This window comes from Lagenorhynchus albirostris, chromosome 1 (genome assembly GCF_949774975.1).
Source record: "Lagenorhynchus albirostris chromosome 1, mLagAlb1.1, whole genome shotgun sequence".
In the NCBI taxonomy this organism is placed as follows: Eukaryota; Metazoa; Chordata; class Mammalia; order Artiodactyla; family Delphinidae; genus Lagenorhynchus; species Lagenorhynchus albirostris.
Window position 1 is genome coordinate 118,123,505 of NC_083095.1, and position 16,386 is coordinate 118,139,890.

The 16,386-nt window shown below is 40.1% G+C and overlaps 1 non-coding gene across 1 annotated transcript; it reads right to left on the reverse strand.

Moving 5' to 3' along the window:
• Window positions 1–15,463: 15,463 nt before the first annotated feature.
• Window positions 15,464–15,536, reverse strand: TRNAG-UCC (transfer RNA glycine (anticodon UCC)). The gene has a single exon. It is a non-coding gene; the product is annotated as a tRNA-Gly (tRNA).
• Between the last annotated feature and the right edge of the window lie 850 nt (window positions 15,537–16,386).

Here is a 16,386-nt window from a genome sequence, read left to right on the forward strand (position 1 = left end):
GAGGGTAAATGGAGTTTTTTCCTTAATTTTGCTTTCTGATCTTTCATTGTTAGTGTATAGAAATGTAAACAGAGTTCTGTGTATTAATTTTGTATCCTGCAACCTTACCGAATTCATTGATGAGCTCTAATAGTTTCCTGGTAGTATCTTTAGTACTTTCTATGTGTAGTATCATGTCATCTACAAACAGTGACAGTTTTACTTTTTCTTTTCCAATTTGGATTCCTTTTATTTGTTTTTCTTCTCTCATTGCTGTGGCTAGGATTCCCAAAACTATGTTGAATAAAAGTGGTGAGAGTGGACATCCTTTTCTTGTTCCTGATTTTAGAGGAAATGCTTTCAGCTTTTCACCATTGAGTATGATGTTAGCTGTGGGTTTGTCACGTCTGGCCTTTGTCGAGCTAGGTTCCTTCTATGCCCACTTTCTGGAGAGTTTTTATCATAAATCGGTGTTGAATTTTGTCAAAAGCTTTTTCTGCATCTATTGAGATGATCATATGGTTTTTATTGTTTAATTTGTTGATGTGATGTATCACACTGATTTATTTGTGGATACTGAAAAATCCTTGCATTCCTGGGATAAATCCCACTCGATCGTGGTGTATGATCTTTTTACTTTATTGTTGGATTCTCTTTGCTAGTATTTTCTTGAGGATTTTTGCATCTATATTCGTCAGTGATATTGGCCTGTAATTTTATTTTGTGGTATCTTTATCTGGTTTTGGTATCCGCATGATGGTGGCCTCATAGAATGAGTTTGGGAGTGTTCATTCCTGTGCAGTTTTTTGGAGTAGTTTCAGAAGGATAGGTGTTAACTCTTCTCTAAATGTTTGAGAATTTACCTGTGAAGTCATCTGGTCCTGAACTTTTGTTTGTTCGGAGTTTTTTTAATCACAGTGTCAATTTCAATACTTGTGATTGGTCTGTTCATATTTTCTGTTTCTTCCTGGTTCAGTCTTGGGAGATTTTACCTCTCTAAGAATTTGTCCATTTCTTCTAGGTTGTCCATTTTTTGACATATAGTTGCTTATAGTAGTCTCCTATGATCCTTTGTTTTTCTGTGGTGTCCATTGTAACTTCTTGTTTTTCATTTCTAATTTTATTGATTTGAGCCCTCTCCCTTTTTTTCTTGATGAATCTCGCTAAAGGTTTATCAGCTGTATCTTTTCAAAGAACCAGCTTTAATTTCATTGATCTTTTCTGTCGTTTTTTCCATCTCTATTTCATTTACTTATGCTCTGATCTTTATGATTTCTTTCCTTCTACTGACTTTGAGCTTTGTTTGTTCTTCTTTCTCTAGTTGCTTTAGGTGTAAGGTTAGGTTGTTTATTTGAGATTTTTCTTGTTTCCTGAGGTAAGATTTTATTGCTGTAAACTTCCCTCTTAGAACTGCTTTTGCTGCATGCCATAAGTTTTGGATCATCATGCTTTCATTTTCAGTTGTCTTTATGTATTTTTTTTATTTCCTCTGTGATTTCTTCAGTGATCTTTTGGTTATTTAGTAGTACACTATCTAGCCTCCATGTTTTTGTGTTTTTTACAGTTTTTTTTCCTGTAATTGATCTCTAACCTCATAGCATTGTGGTCAGAAAACATGCTTGATATGATTTCAGTTTTCTTTAGTTTTCTGAGTCTTGATTTGTGACCCAAGATGTGATCTATCCTGGAGAATGTTCCGTGTGCACTTGAGAAGAAAGTGTGTTCTGCCACCTTCAGGTGGAATGTCCTATAAATATCAGTTATATCTATCTGGTCTATTGTGTCACTTAAAGCTTGTGTTTCCTTATTTATTTTCTGTTTGGATGATCTGTCCATTGGTGTAAGTGGGGTGTTAAGGTCCCCTACTGTTATTGTGTTACTGTCAATTTCCCCTTTTATGGTTGTTAGCATTTGCCTTATGTATTGAGGTGCTCCTATGTTGGGTGCATAAATATTTATAATTGTCATGTTTTCTTCTTGGATTGATCTCTTGATCATTATGTAGTGTCCTTCCTTATCTCTTGTAACAGTCTTTATTGTAAAGTCTATTTTATCTGATACCAGTACTGCTACTCCAGCTTTCTTCTGATTTCCATTTGCATGGAATATCTTTTTCCAACCCTTCACTTTCAGTCTGTATGTGTCCCTAGGTCTGAAGTGAGTCTCTTGTAGACAGCATGTATATGGGTCTTGTTTTTGTATCCATTCAGCCAGTCTTTGTCTTTTGGTTGGAGCATTTAATCCATTTACATTCAAGGTAATTATCTTTATGTATGTTCCTATTACCATTTTCTTAATTGTTTTGGGTTTGTTTTTGTGAGTCATTTTCTTCTCTTGTGTTTCCCGCTTAGAGAAGTTCCTTTAGCGTTTGTTGTAGAGTTGGTTTCATGGTGCTGTATTCTCTTAGCTTTTGCTTGTCTGTAAGGCTTTTGATTTCTCCATCTAATCCGAATGAGATCCTTGCTGGGCAATCTTGATTGTACATTTTTCTCTTTCATCACTTTAACTATATCCTGCCGCTCCCTTCCTGCCTGCAGAGTTTCTGCTGAAAAAATCAGCTGATAACTTTATGGGGATTCCCTTATATGTTATTTTTTTCTTTTCTCTTGCTGGTTTTAATATTTTTTGTTTGAATTTAATTTTTGTTAGTTTGATTGATATGTGTCTTGGTGTGTTTCTCCTAGGGTTTATCCTGTATGGGACTCTCTGTGCTTCCTGGTCTTGGGTGGCTATTTCCTTTCCCATGTTAGGGAAATCTTTGACTATAATCTCTTCAAATATTTTCTCAGACTCTTTCTTTTTCTCTTCTTCTTCTGGGACCCCTATAATTCGAATGTTGGTGCATTTAGTGTTGTCCCAGAGGTCTCTGAGATTGTCTTCAATTCTTTTCATTCTTTTTTCTTTATTCTGTACCTTGGCAGTTATTTCCACCATTCTGTCTTCCAGCTCACTTGTTTGTTCTTCTGCCTCCGTTATTCTGTTATTGAGTCCTTCTAGTGTATTTTTCATTTCAGTTATTGTGTTGTTCATCTCTGTTTGTCTGCTCTTTAGTTCTTCTAGATCTTCATTAAACATTTCTTGTATTTTCTCAGTCCGTGCCTCCATTCTATTTCTGAGATTCTGGATCATCTTTACTATCATTACTCTGAATTCTTCTTCAGGTAGGTTGCCTAGTTCCTCTTCATTTATTTGGTCTTGTAGGTTTTTAGCTTGCTTCTCTATCTGTAACATATATTTTTGTCATCTCATTTTTTTTTTTTTTTTGATGGGATTGTGTTCCTGTCTTACTGATTGTTTGGCCTGAGGCTTCCAGCACTAGAGTTTGTAGGCTGTTGGGTAGAGCTGGGTCTTGGTGCTGAGATGAGGACCTTCGGGAGAGCTCACTCCGATGAATACTCCCTCGGGTCTCAGTTTCTCTGTTAGTCCAGTGGTTCGAATTCAGAGCTCCCACCACAGGAGCTCAGGCCCGACCACTGGCTTGTGACCCAAGATCCCACAAGCCATGCAGGGGTGGCGCAAAAAAAAAAAAAAGAGAAAGGAGCAGAACAACAACAAAGAATGAAAAATAAAATAAGATTAGAAAACTAACGGATATGTTAGAAAAAATAAAAACATAGATGAAACAACAACTGAAAGTTAAGACAGAACCACAATAGCAAAAAAGAGGGGAAAAAAACCCAGAAAAAGGCCTTGGCTGTGGGGAGCTGGGCTTAGGTAGGGGCGAGATTTAGACAGTGGGTGGGGTCAAAAAGGCTCTGGGGGGCGGGGCTTAGGCCCAGAGCAGACTGGAGGGACCCAGCAGTGCCTTTGGCCTCAGGCCAGAGGACCAGGTCTGGGAGTCCAGCAGGCTCCCTGGGCCCAAGTGGGTGGGGGAAATGCTACATGCGTTCCTGCAATCCTCTGATCCTAGAGGGTCCCTCCCCATTCACCTCTCCTCTTCTTCCCTGCTCCCTCCCTCCTATGCCCCTAGGACCCACTTGGTCAGAGGGGGCCCTGGAAGGCTGGGGAACAGGCTTGGAAGCCCAACAGGCTTGCTGGGGACCAAGCCTGGAAACCCAACAGGCTTCCTGGGGCATGAGTGGTCAGGGGAAACTAGCCACATCTCCCCTGATCCTCCAATCCCTGAGAGTTCCTGAGAGTCCCCCCACCACTGTCTGCCTCTCCTCCTCTTCCCCCCGCCTCTCTCCCTCCCACACCCCTAGTACCCACATGGCCTGAGGGGGCCTTGTAATGCAGAGGACGAAGCCTGGGAGCCCAGCAGACTCCCTGAGGCCAAGTGGGCAGGGGAAATGCTAGGTGCTTTCCCCCTGATCCTCTGTTCCTGGGTGGGCACTCCCCATCCTCCCCTCCCCTCCCCTCCCCTCCCCTCCCCACCACCCCACCTTGCCCCTAGGACCAATGTAGCCAGAGGAGACCCTGAAAGGCAGAGGACCCAGCCCTGGACCCCAGCAGGCTTCCTGGGGCCCAATTGTGCAGGGGAAACACTAGCTGTGCTCCCCCCTGATTCTCCGAGCCCCTGAGGGTCCCTCCAGGCATGCCCCTCCCCTCTCCTAGCCAGCTCTCAGGGGTGCTCATCCCTTCCGACCTTCAATTCTCCTCCCCCCTCACTCCTCCCCAATGTCCAACCCAATCACTCAGGGGTTCCTCCCATCTCCTTGGGCTTCAAGTTCTCCCACCAGCATCTGGTAGGTGCCTTACTTGTGGGGAGACATTACCTCCACGTCCTCCCACTGCACCATCTTCTAATCTCCTTTTCAATAGAAAGGTTTTCTAAGGAAATGACTTGGAGCCTTCCACATTTATCAGATGGATTTTCATTATTTTTTTTCCATTTTTGCACTTTTGGATCCAAATTTCATGGCCTGTTTCAGAAGAAGAGTGGAGATTGTTAGGTCAAGTTTCACTGCTGCAAGACACAGAAATAGTTTTTTACCAGTTTCACCAGGTAAAGTCAAGTTTGCCCTTTCCCAAACTTGTAAGGAATTTAGAAAGGAGACATTTTCATCCAGGAAAGGAGATCTTGCTGCTTTACCGTGTTAAGTGATAACTCTGTCATCACAACCAAGATTTCTAGCAGAAATTTGACCCAGTTCCATCTCAATTTCTTTATTCAATCTGTCCATCCCACATGTCTCAAAATGGACATGATGATGAGAATAAGCTACAAGTTGCTCATCTGCACCAGTTCCAGTAAGAACTACCTTTGCAGTACTCTGATGTGATTTCTCCTCATCCTGGGTCACTAACCACCCAATTTCTGTAGAACAAGCCAGACAGCACAGCTAATGCCATCATCCAACACTGCATCCAGGGGCTGGACGAAGTGGGATATTCAAATTCTTCTTAATTTTTGCAATTCCTTTAGAGGAGCATTAATTTCAACAGAATTCCAATTCTGGGAAAGGTTAGCAGCTTGTAGTCCCTTTAGTCCTGCTCTTCTTGTGATTTGATCTGTTACACTGAATTGTTCATCAGGACTATCATCAGAAGATTGCTGTCTTTTTCTTCCTTTAAGTCTGTTAATATTTGCCCCACATTCTTAGGTACCCATATGTTGGGTGCATCAATATTTACAAATGTTATATACTCTTGTTGGATTGACCTCTTTATCATTATGTAATACCCTTATTTGTCTTTGCTTTAAAGTCTGTTTTGTGTGATATAAGTATAGTTACTCCAGCTTTCTTTTGGTTTCCATTTGCATATCTTTTGAATATCTTTTCCCAATCCCTTCCCTTTTAGTCTGTGTGTGACTTCTGAAGCAAGTCTCTTGTAGGCAGCATATAGATGGGTCTTGTTTTTTATCCATTAAACCACTCTGTTTTTTCTTGATTAGATAATTTAGTCCATTTACATTTAAAGTAATTATTTTTAGGTATTTACTTATTCCATCTTGTTAATTATTTTCTTGCTGTTTTAGTTTCTCTCTGTTCCTTTCTTCTCTTGCCCTCTTCCTTTGTGTTTTTTTTTTTCCTTTGTGTTTTGATGACCTTCTGTAGTGATATGCTTAGATTCCTTTTTCTTTACCTTTTGATTATCTAGTATGGGATTTTGCTTTATGATTACCATAAGGCTTATATAAAACAACTTATATTTATAACAGTCTATTTTAGGTTGATAGCAACTTAAGTTTGAACGCATTTAAAAACCCACATCTTTATTCCCCCTACAATGTTTTATATTTTTGATGTCACAGTTTTACATATTTTTATCTTGTTTATTCCTTAACTAATTGTTGTAGCTAGTTGTTTTTAATCTTCATGCTAACTTTAAAAGTGATTAATCCCCTACCTTTACTATTTATTTGTCTTTACACTTTCAGATGTTTCCTTGTTCTTAATTAGCACCTTTGCTTTTCTGCTTAAAGAACTTCCTTTAGTATTTCTTGGAAAGCCAATTTAGTGGTTATGAACATCTTTAGCTTTTGCTTGTTTGGAAAGCTCTTTATTTCTCCTTCAATTCTGAATGATAACTTTGCCAGGTAGTGTATTCTTGTTTTTTGTCTTTTCAGCACTTTAAATATATAGTGCCATTCCTTTCCGGTTGGAAAATTCCTGATAATATTCTCACAGGGAATCCTTTGTATGTAATGAGTTGTTTTTTTTTTTCTTGCCACATTTAAGATTCATTCCTTGTCTTTAACTTTAGACATTTTGATTATAATGTGCCTCAGTGTGGGTTTCTTTGGGTTCCTAATATTTGGAATTTTCTGGCTTCCTGGATCTGAATGCCTGTTTCCTTCTTCAGGTTAGAGAAGTTTTCAGCCATTATTTCTTCAAATAAGTTCTCTGCTATTTTTTCCCCCCTCTCTTCCTCCTGGGAGCCTTGTAATGCAAATGTCAGTCCACTTGATGTTCTCACATAAGTCACTTAAGCTATCTTCATTTTTATTTTCATTCTTTTCTCTTTTTGCTGCTCTCATTGGATGAGTTCCAGTGCCCTGTTTTGAGTTCACTTATCGTTCTGTTTCATCTAGTCTGCTGTTGAATCCCTCTAGTGTATTTTTTGATACAGTTATTGTATTCTTCAGCTCTCTGACTTCTATTTGGTACTTTATTATATTTCCTGTCTCTTTGTTGAAGTTCTCACTGTGTCATCCATTTTTCTCCCAAGTTCAGGGAGCATATTCATGACCATTAGTTTGGACCCTTTATCAGGTAAATTACTTTTCTCTGTTACATTAAGGGTTTTTTCCCCTGAGGTTTATCTTTTTCTTTCATTTGGAACATAGTCCTCTGTTTCTTCATTTTGCTTGACTCTCTGTGTTGGTTTCTATGCAGTAGATAAAGCAGGCATCTGTCCCATTCTTAAATAAGGGGCCTCATGTAGCAGATTAAGCCTTATTATTTAACCCTGCCCTAGCTCTTGGTTGTCTCTCAAACCTTTGTGATTGTTCAAGCAGCTTATTTTATTTTATTTTTTATTGCGGTACGTGGGCCTCTCACTGCCACGGCCTCTCCCGCCGCGGAGCACAGGCTCTGGACACGCAGGGCCAGCGGCCATGGCTCATGGGCCCAGCCACTCTGCGGCACGCGGGATCCTCCCTGACCGGGGCACAAACCCGTGTCCCCTGCACCGTCAGGTGGACCCTCAACCACTGCGTCACCAGGGAAGCCCTTATTTTATTTTTTAATCGCTGCCAGTAGTTGAGGCTATGCCCAGACCTGTCAGTGTCTCAAAGGGGAGGATCTCAGTCAGCACCTAGATTCAGGATGATTAGAAGCCAGACCCTCAGGCAGCAGTTTTTAAAGTAGGCAAATAAATGGAGTCCTGTGGGACTGTACCGGTAAGCCTCCCTGTCCACCAGAGCCTGGCAATTTGGAGGTGTCCTGTGGGAAGCAGTTGAAAAATCAGGGCTCCAGACAAGTGTATAAGTTACTTTCTGGGAGATACCAAAATGCTGTAGCGAGGCAAAGGGAGGATGCAGAGATGGTGTCCACCAGCCTGTGTTCTCTGAGTGCACTTCCACCAGCCTCTAGTTGTGAGTCAAACCTGAAACTGCCCCTCAGGCCAAAGCTCCAGGACAAGTAAATAGGCCTCTTTCACAGAAAAACAAGGGTGTGTTTCAGTCTGCTCTGTGCCATGCCCTAGGGGTGTTAACTTGTCAAGGACTGTCCCCAGAACTGTTAGTTTCCAGGGACCTAGGAATGCAAGGCTCCCTGGCCACCAGAGCCAGGGGGTCCAGAATCATCCCCTGGGCAGCAGACGTAAAACCCCGGCGCCAGATGAGTATAAGAGCTGACTACGTGCTGTAGATGTATCAGAATTTCCTTCCTTTTTTAGGCTGAGTTATATATATATATAAAATTATATTATTATTATATATATAAATATATATATATACACACCACGTATTGTTTTATCCATTCACCTATTGGTGATTTACAGTGCTTTTTAAAAACCGCTTGACTGAGGTATAATCGACATACAGTAAACTGCACATATTTCAAGTCTACTCTCTCTCTCTCATACAGGCAGACCTCATTTTACTGTGCTTTGCTTTATGGTGCTCAGCAGATACTGCATTTTCTTTTTTTTTTTAAACGAATTGAAGGTTTGAACCTAAGTGTCCATCAACAGATGAATGGATAAAGAAGATGTGGCACATATATACAATGGAATATTACTCAGCCATAAAAAGAAACGAAATTGAGTTATTTGTAGTGAGGTGGATGGACCTAGAGTCTGTCATACAGAGTGAAGTAAGTCAGAAAGAGAAAAACAAATACCGTATGCTAACACATATATGGAATAATAAAAAAAAAAAAAACAAGGTCATGAAGAACTTAGGGGCAAGACAGGAATAAAGACACAGACCTACTAGAGAATGGACTTGAGGATACGGGGACGGGGAAGGGTAAGCTGGGACAAAGTGAGAGAGTGGCATGGACATATATACACTACCAAACGTAAAATAGATAGCTAGTGGGAAGCAGCCGCATAGCACAGGGAGATCAGCTCGGTGCTTTGTGACCACCTGGAACGGTGGGATAGGGAGGGTGGGAGGGAGGGAGACGCAAGAGGGAAGAGATACAGTGACATATGTATATGTATAACTGATTCACTTTGTTATAAAGCAGAAACTAACACACCATTGTAAAGCAATTATACTGCAGTAAAGATGTTTAAAAAAAAAATTGAAGGTTTGTGGCAACTCTACATCAAGTAAGTCTGTTGGCGTCATTTTTCCAACAGTATTTGCTCACTTCGTGTCTCTGTGGCACATTTTGTTAATTCTCGTGATATTTCAAACCCTCCACCAGCCAAAAGACAACATGCTGAAGGCTCAGATGATAGTTAGCATTTTTTAGTGATAAAGTAATAATGATGGTATGTACCTTTTTTTCAGACACAATGCTATTGCACACTTAGTAGACCACGGTATAGTGTAAACATAACTTTTACATGAACTGGGAAACCAAAAATTTTGCATGACTTGCTTTACTGTGATATTTGGTTTATTGTGGTAGTCTGGAACCGAACCTGCAATATCTCCAAGGCACATCTGTAGGGATATATATATATATCTCTCTCCATAAAGTCATCATCTCAATAAAAAAAAGATTACTTTATGCTACAGCATTAAAACAAAAAGTCAAAGTAAAAAAGAGGCATAGATTATATATTAGAGAAGCACATGTTCATTGTTGGAGGAATAATCACAATCCAATATTTTCTTGCCAACATCAGCAAAGTATGTTATGAGAGATAACAAAGAAGTTTAGCTCTAAGGTCATAAAAACTTGTATTTTATTACTGATACTAGGCCAAGCACTGTACCTGAAGTCAGGAAGAATTGACACATTCCTTGAAACAAATTTCAAAGCCATGACACGTCAACGTGATGTGCATCACAGTGAACTATGATTAAGGAGTTGATCGTTAATCGTTGGGAGCTTCCTGCTGAGTTTGAACAGAAGCTGCTCAAAATCCAGAGACAGATGATTCAGTGGAGCCAAAACCCAAACTACAAATGTAGCCAAATATAAAATGCTGACTAAACCCCAGGGCTCTTCATCCTCAAAATTACAATGTAAGTGCTCAAAGTTAGAGCACAGGTTACAGGTCATTTGTGTTCAAATATGTTCAAACAGGAAGGAGCTCTTTCTGTAAGCATAAGGTAAACATTCTAAATGACCAGAAAGCACCACAACTACTGAGCCTGCGCTCTAGAGCCCATGAGCCACAACCACTGAGCCTGTGTGCCACAACTACTGAAGCCCGTGTGCTTAGAGCCCGTGCTCCGCAACAAGAGAAGCCACCGCAATGAGAAGCCCGCACACTGCAACGAAGAGTAGCCCCTGCTTGCCGCAACTAGAGAAAGCCCGTGTGCAGCAATGAAGACCCAATGCAGCCAAAAATAAATAAAAATAAATTTATTAAAAAAATAATAAGTAAGGTGTTTATAGGAAGGTTCTACTAGCAACAGCCCTAGTCATGTTTACAAGACATTTCTTTCAACAGCATGAACAAATCTGAGTGGAAAACAAGCTTGTCTAAGGGTCACACTGATTGTCAAGAAATCACAAGCAGGGAAAGAGGAGGAAAATTAATTCAAGGAATTTCTACCAAACCTTTATAGGTAATAATAATAACAATATGACCTCAAAGAGGTTGAAATGAATCAAGAAGATTATTGAGGAAGATACTTTGGTGTTGCTGTGCTAGGTGGACTTACCAAAGGCTATTTCTCTATTCAAACAATGGGGTTTTGTGTTGTTGTTCTGTTTGTTTTAATTTTTATTGGAGTATAGTTGATTTACAATGTTGTGTCAGTTTCAGGTGTACAGCAATCAAAGAATGGGTTTGGATAGGAAAAGAGAAATTGAGAGAACAGCAAAACAGAAAACATAATAGAGGGTATATGTAGACTGTCTCTAAAGTCTTCTAGGTTCTAAAATTCAAACAAACTTTCTATTGACCAAATTTACTTTACCATGTAAAGTAGTCCATCCAGGATGGGCATTCCAGCTAAGGCAAAGCAATCTGTTTCTATTTAATATAACAATCCTTGTCATGTAAGAGTTAGATTAATAATGTGAATTTGTACAACATTGCTGCTTCTTTGTTTCTTATCCCATTGAATAAAATGTGTTGTGTTTATTATTAGCATAACTCAAAAGAATTGTTTTCTGCTGAATTAAAATATGTTACTTGTTAAAATACCTGGCTATAGCTGAAAAGATTCTAAGTTTTTTGAACTAGTAATAGTCTAGAAACACAACAAATTCACTTTTTATTTTTCAGTTTATACTCAAATTCCAACAGTTAAATTATTTTTTAATGATATACGGTAAGCATTACTCACCAGTGTCTCCCTACAGGAATAATGTTGTCTTGTTTTCCTGATATGAAATTCAAACATTTATGTGAAATTATGGAGACAATTTTCATTCTTAACTATCACTGACCAAGGCACAGCCTTTTTGATTACAAAAGGAGAGCTTGCCTGAAATACTGAAATAATTTATTCATTTAGTTGGCTGTACAACTACTCAGTCTTTTCCAGTCACATTTATTGTATTTTGTACAAATTTGCTTGATTCTTGGAATATTTGCATTATTTATGAAAACAAACAACAAAACAAAAAACAGTTAATTGTTTTGATGTACATATAAGCATTTTGAATTGGATGTTAATTAACTACTCTATCTTGTACCTGTTGCTTGTCCTAATATATTATTATTTTTTCTATTATTCTTTATCCTGATTCTTTATTTTATTTTATTTTTTAACATCTTTGTTGGAGTATAATTGCTTTACAATGGTGTGTTAGTTTCTGCTTTATAACAAAGTGAATCAGTTATACATATACATATGTTCCCATATCTTTTCCCTCTTGCGTCTCCCTCCCTCCCACCCTCCCTATCCCACCCCTCTAGGTGGTCACAAAGCACTGAGTTGATCTCCCCGTGCAACGCAGCCGCTTCCCACTATCTATTTTACATTTGGTAGTGTATATATGTCCATGCCACTCTCTCACTTTGTCCCAGCTTACCCTTCCCCCTCCCTGTGTCCTCAAGTCCATTCTCCACATCTGCGTCTTTATTCTTGTCTTGCCCCTAGGTTCTTCAGAACCATTTTTTTTCTTTAGATTCCATATATATATGTTAGCACTAATGTATTATTTACCCTTGGAATATAGAACAAGCACTCAGTATGACTGAATCTCACTGAGCATTTTGTAATTGAACTGAGGGAGTTTTAAAATTCCCTGGAGTATGAGAAGTATGTTCATTAAGAGAGCTAAGTGCTCTGTGATTGTGTTATGAATTAAAATTTTAAAATTACCTTTATTTATTTTCACATCACTAAAATGTGATATGAAAATAAGTAAATAAATGACCAGAAAGCTTCGTGTCCAGCTTTATTTGTTGTGGCATTTGTTCTTCCTCAGTGGCTCATAAAAAAGCGATGTATCTTTTTTTTTTTTAACATCTTTATTGGGGTACAATTGCTTTACAATGGTGTGTTAGTTTCTGCTTTATAACAAAGTGAATCAGTTATACATATACATATGTTCCCATATCTCTTCCCTCTTGCGTCTCCCTCCCTGCGATGTATCTTTTAATTAACGGAATCTTATTTGAAGAAAGGCGGTGCTTAGGAAAAGATATGAAAGGGAGTTTCAAGCTTCCACGTGAGACGTTTCTGGTTGTCACTTCCTTCTTGAGATGCCTTTGTGTCCTCCACCCTAGGTCTTAGGGGTAGCTTGGGTACAAGCAGCACAGGATGGGATCCCACCTGGTCTGACGATTCACCTGGTCAACCACACCTAGACAGTCCTTTTTATGTATTATTACTAGTCCAATCTGAAACATTTCACATGCATTCAAACTACAGTTGACCCTTGGACAACACAAGGGTTAGAGGCGCTGACCCCCATGCAGTCAAAAATCCAAGTACATATAACTTTACAGTCAGCCCTCCGTATCTGCACTTCCACGTCCATGGATTCAGCCAACCACAGATCGTGGAGTACTGTAGTTTGTATTTACTGAAAAAAAAAGTCCACGGAGAAGCGGACCTGTGCAGTTCAAACCTGTGTTGTTCAAAGGTCAGCCGGATAACTTCAAACTCAGCTAGTTTTCCCTGAAATGAGAGAGGTATGGTTAAATGCCCAGCCCTGCATACCTTTCAACTGCTGTGTGAGTTCAGCCTCTCACACGCCAATAAATATTTACTGCCTCCTTGTTCATTTCTGGGATTCATACGTAGCACTTGAGAAAGAGAAGGTAGATATGTAGGTTTATTTAACCAGTCTCCATTCTGGGCCAGCTGTGCTATAGAGTGTTTTAAGTGGCAATTGCCTGTGGAAGGGTTGGCTTGGTAAGTTCACTTCAGTGGAGAAAAGGGAAGTCAATGCAATGATTGGACTGAATGGATCTCATTCTTTTTAATTGAAGTATAGCAGATTTATGATGTTTCTGGTGTACAGCAAAGCGATTCAGTTATATATATATATATATATATATATACACACACACATATACATATATATACACACACACGCATTCCTTTTCAGATTCTTTTCCATTATAGGTGAATCAATCACTTATTAATTGAATTTGTTCACCAATATAACCACATGATTTCATTTTCCATTCCAGTCTGTTCCAACAACATTTGTTTGGCACAAATACTAGCCACAATCCTAGGTCCTGGGGATACAAAATGAGTAAGATGCAATCTTTATCTGCAACAAGGTGACAGGCCAAAGGAGTGAGGTAATGGGGTGCAAGGCCAGAGATTAAATGACTCTCTGTGCTGCATTGTGACAAGTGCTAAAAGAGGTTCAGGTTTTGAACTGGACAATCCAGTCTTAATTAGCTTTCTGCTTATAAAACAAAATGAAAAAAATTAAAAGAAACAAACATTAGGTCTCAGCCTAGAAGTGACCTCTTTCACGAGTCCTCTCTGACCCACATACTTGTTTCCAAAGCGCATTATCTGATCACCTAACTCATGGTCTAATATCTGCCTGTATTCTCTAGAAGTCTGTTATGTCTTGAGATAAGCCCACATTTGGTCCACCAAGAACACCCTTGTATGCAATATTGAAATGATAAATGTTCTTTGTGAAAATTTCCTAACGAGAATTTTAGGAACTTGCTTCCCTTGATGAATCTTTTTTCCAGAGAATTTACTCCTCATGTTTAGGTTTTTAAAACTCTACCTTTGAATCTTTTAAAGTAGCAACATTTATTTTTTTTAATGAAAAATCTTTTAAAATGTGTTGTTAACCTACAGACATGCTGTAGATGATCATAAATTGTCTTCTCACACTAGGAATATTTATTTGGGGGCCGGCAAGTATTTATCTAGCATGACAGATATGTTAATTGGTACATTTTGATAACCTGCGGATGAGGGAATTGACAAAAATGAGGATGCAGAAAGAAAGGCATGGGTGTGGGAAAGCCTGCCATCTGTCCTGGGAGCCATGAATGCTGCTTTTGGCAGTAGTGTCTGAGCAAGGTGGGTTAAGTATGAAGGAACCTGGTTGCTGTGCAAAGGTGTCTGGATTTTATTCTTTGAGCCCATTCCCTGAGCAAAGGGAAGTTCAAAGTTGTTTTTGGCAGGGGAGCTGTACGGGCAGAGCTGTGTTTCAAGGTGATAATCTGAAAACAGGAGAGGCTAGGCTCGGGCAGGGGAATAATTTAAGAGGCTGCAGCTACAGAGCTTAAAGGCAAGAAAGGAGGGTGGTGAGAATGGAGAGTTAATCAAGGAAGAATCCGAGGGCCTTGGCGATCTGCTGCAAGACCGTTGTGCCTACTGCTGTGTATATACTTGGTGCCTGGGAGTCATTGCTCCATCCATAAATGTCTTACTGAATGCACGAATTCCTGTAGATGGGAGGGAAAGAAGAGGAAGCTGAGGCGTCATTGCAAAGTCTGGCCTGGGTACCTGGGTAGACGGTAGAGTTGGCCAAGATTTGGAACAATGGGGCTGGAGCAGGAACGGGGAGGAAGGAGATGTGTCCCAGCTGGGTCAGCGGAGGGGTCATCAGCCTCTGTCTTTTCCCAGCTGTACTTCCTGTGACTATGCTTCTGCCCTGCTGCCAACTTCTCCCAGTGATATCAGCACATCTTTTTGGTTGTTGCTTTTCTGGGGGGGTTGGATATTCTTGTTTTGAAGAAACTTCCAGGCGTTTGCATGCTCCCTGGAAAAATCCCATAGTCTTTGGACAGCAACTGTAGTAAGATCTTAATAAGACAAAAGGCTCAGTAACTGGGAAGGGGTGTGCTGTTTAACTGAATTTTTCTGATGTCCTTCAGGTAAATTAGAAACCTTTTCAACATACTCAGGTGAAATATTCGTAAAAAGAAGTCTACTTGCCTTTAAAGGCAGATGGTTGACGATTACCATTAAGAAAGATTATTTAGAACTTGGAAATAAGAAAAAGAGGGGGGCAGCATATCTTTGCACAAAGGTATTCCTTTTTTTTTTTTTGGCCATGCTGCACGGCATGCGGGATCTTAGTTCCCTGACCAGGGATCGAACCCGTGCCCCCTGCGGTGGAAGCACAGAGTCCTAACCACTGGACCACCAGGGAAGTCCCACACAAGGGCATTCTTTGAGAAGCTTACCTGCAGGCTCGTTCATTATCTGGGGCAGGACTTCTTACCTTCACTCTACTGACCTTTTGGGCAGGATACTTCTTTGCGTGGGGCTTGGCCTGTGTGCTGTGGCGTGTCCAGCAGCATCACTGGCCTCTTCTTACTAGATGCCATCCCTCTCCCCACTCCCTATTCCTGGCTGAGTTGTGGCCAAAAGTGTCTCCAGATAATGCCAAATGTCCCCTGGGAGGCAAAATTGCCCCTGTTTGAGAACCACAGATGTAGAAGAATGAACATTTGTTATTTGCTATTGAACATTTGCTGTTTGCTGTGAAGGGCTCACACTCAGTCAAGTTACTTCTCAATTTGCAGATCTTACTCTGTTGAGAAGCAAATAATTTTTCCCCAGTAGAAGGGAGATTCCAAATGGTATGGTTTTGTATTATCTTGTAGGGCGTTAACCAGTAGTACATCTACACTAGAAACTTGACTCTAACCTTCCTGTATAAGTGCGTACAAATAGTTTTGCAAAATGCTCTTGGAACCAGATTTACCATCTTACTGCGTCCATTAAGTAGTGAGCTGAGCATTTGATGCACGTTCAATGTATATTTGGGGAGAGTGGTTTTTTAACTTTAGGAAAGTTGTGCTTTAGCATGGTTGATTTTCCTGGCAGTCCTATGATGTGGGGTTGCCACTGTGAACTTCGGGTCAGAAGGCTCCTAGCTTTCAGATTGGGTTCCCAAGCTTTCTCAGATGTCTCTCTCTGGTGCTTTTACATTCTTCCTGTCCCTCACAGCCCTCTCCTCTTGCTCTCCACATCGACCAGCCACCCACCTGCTTGGA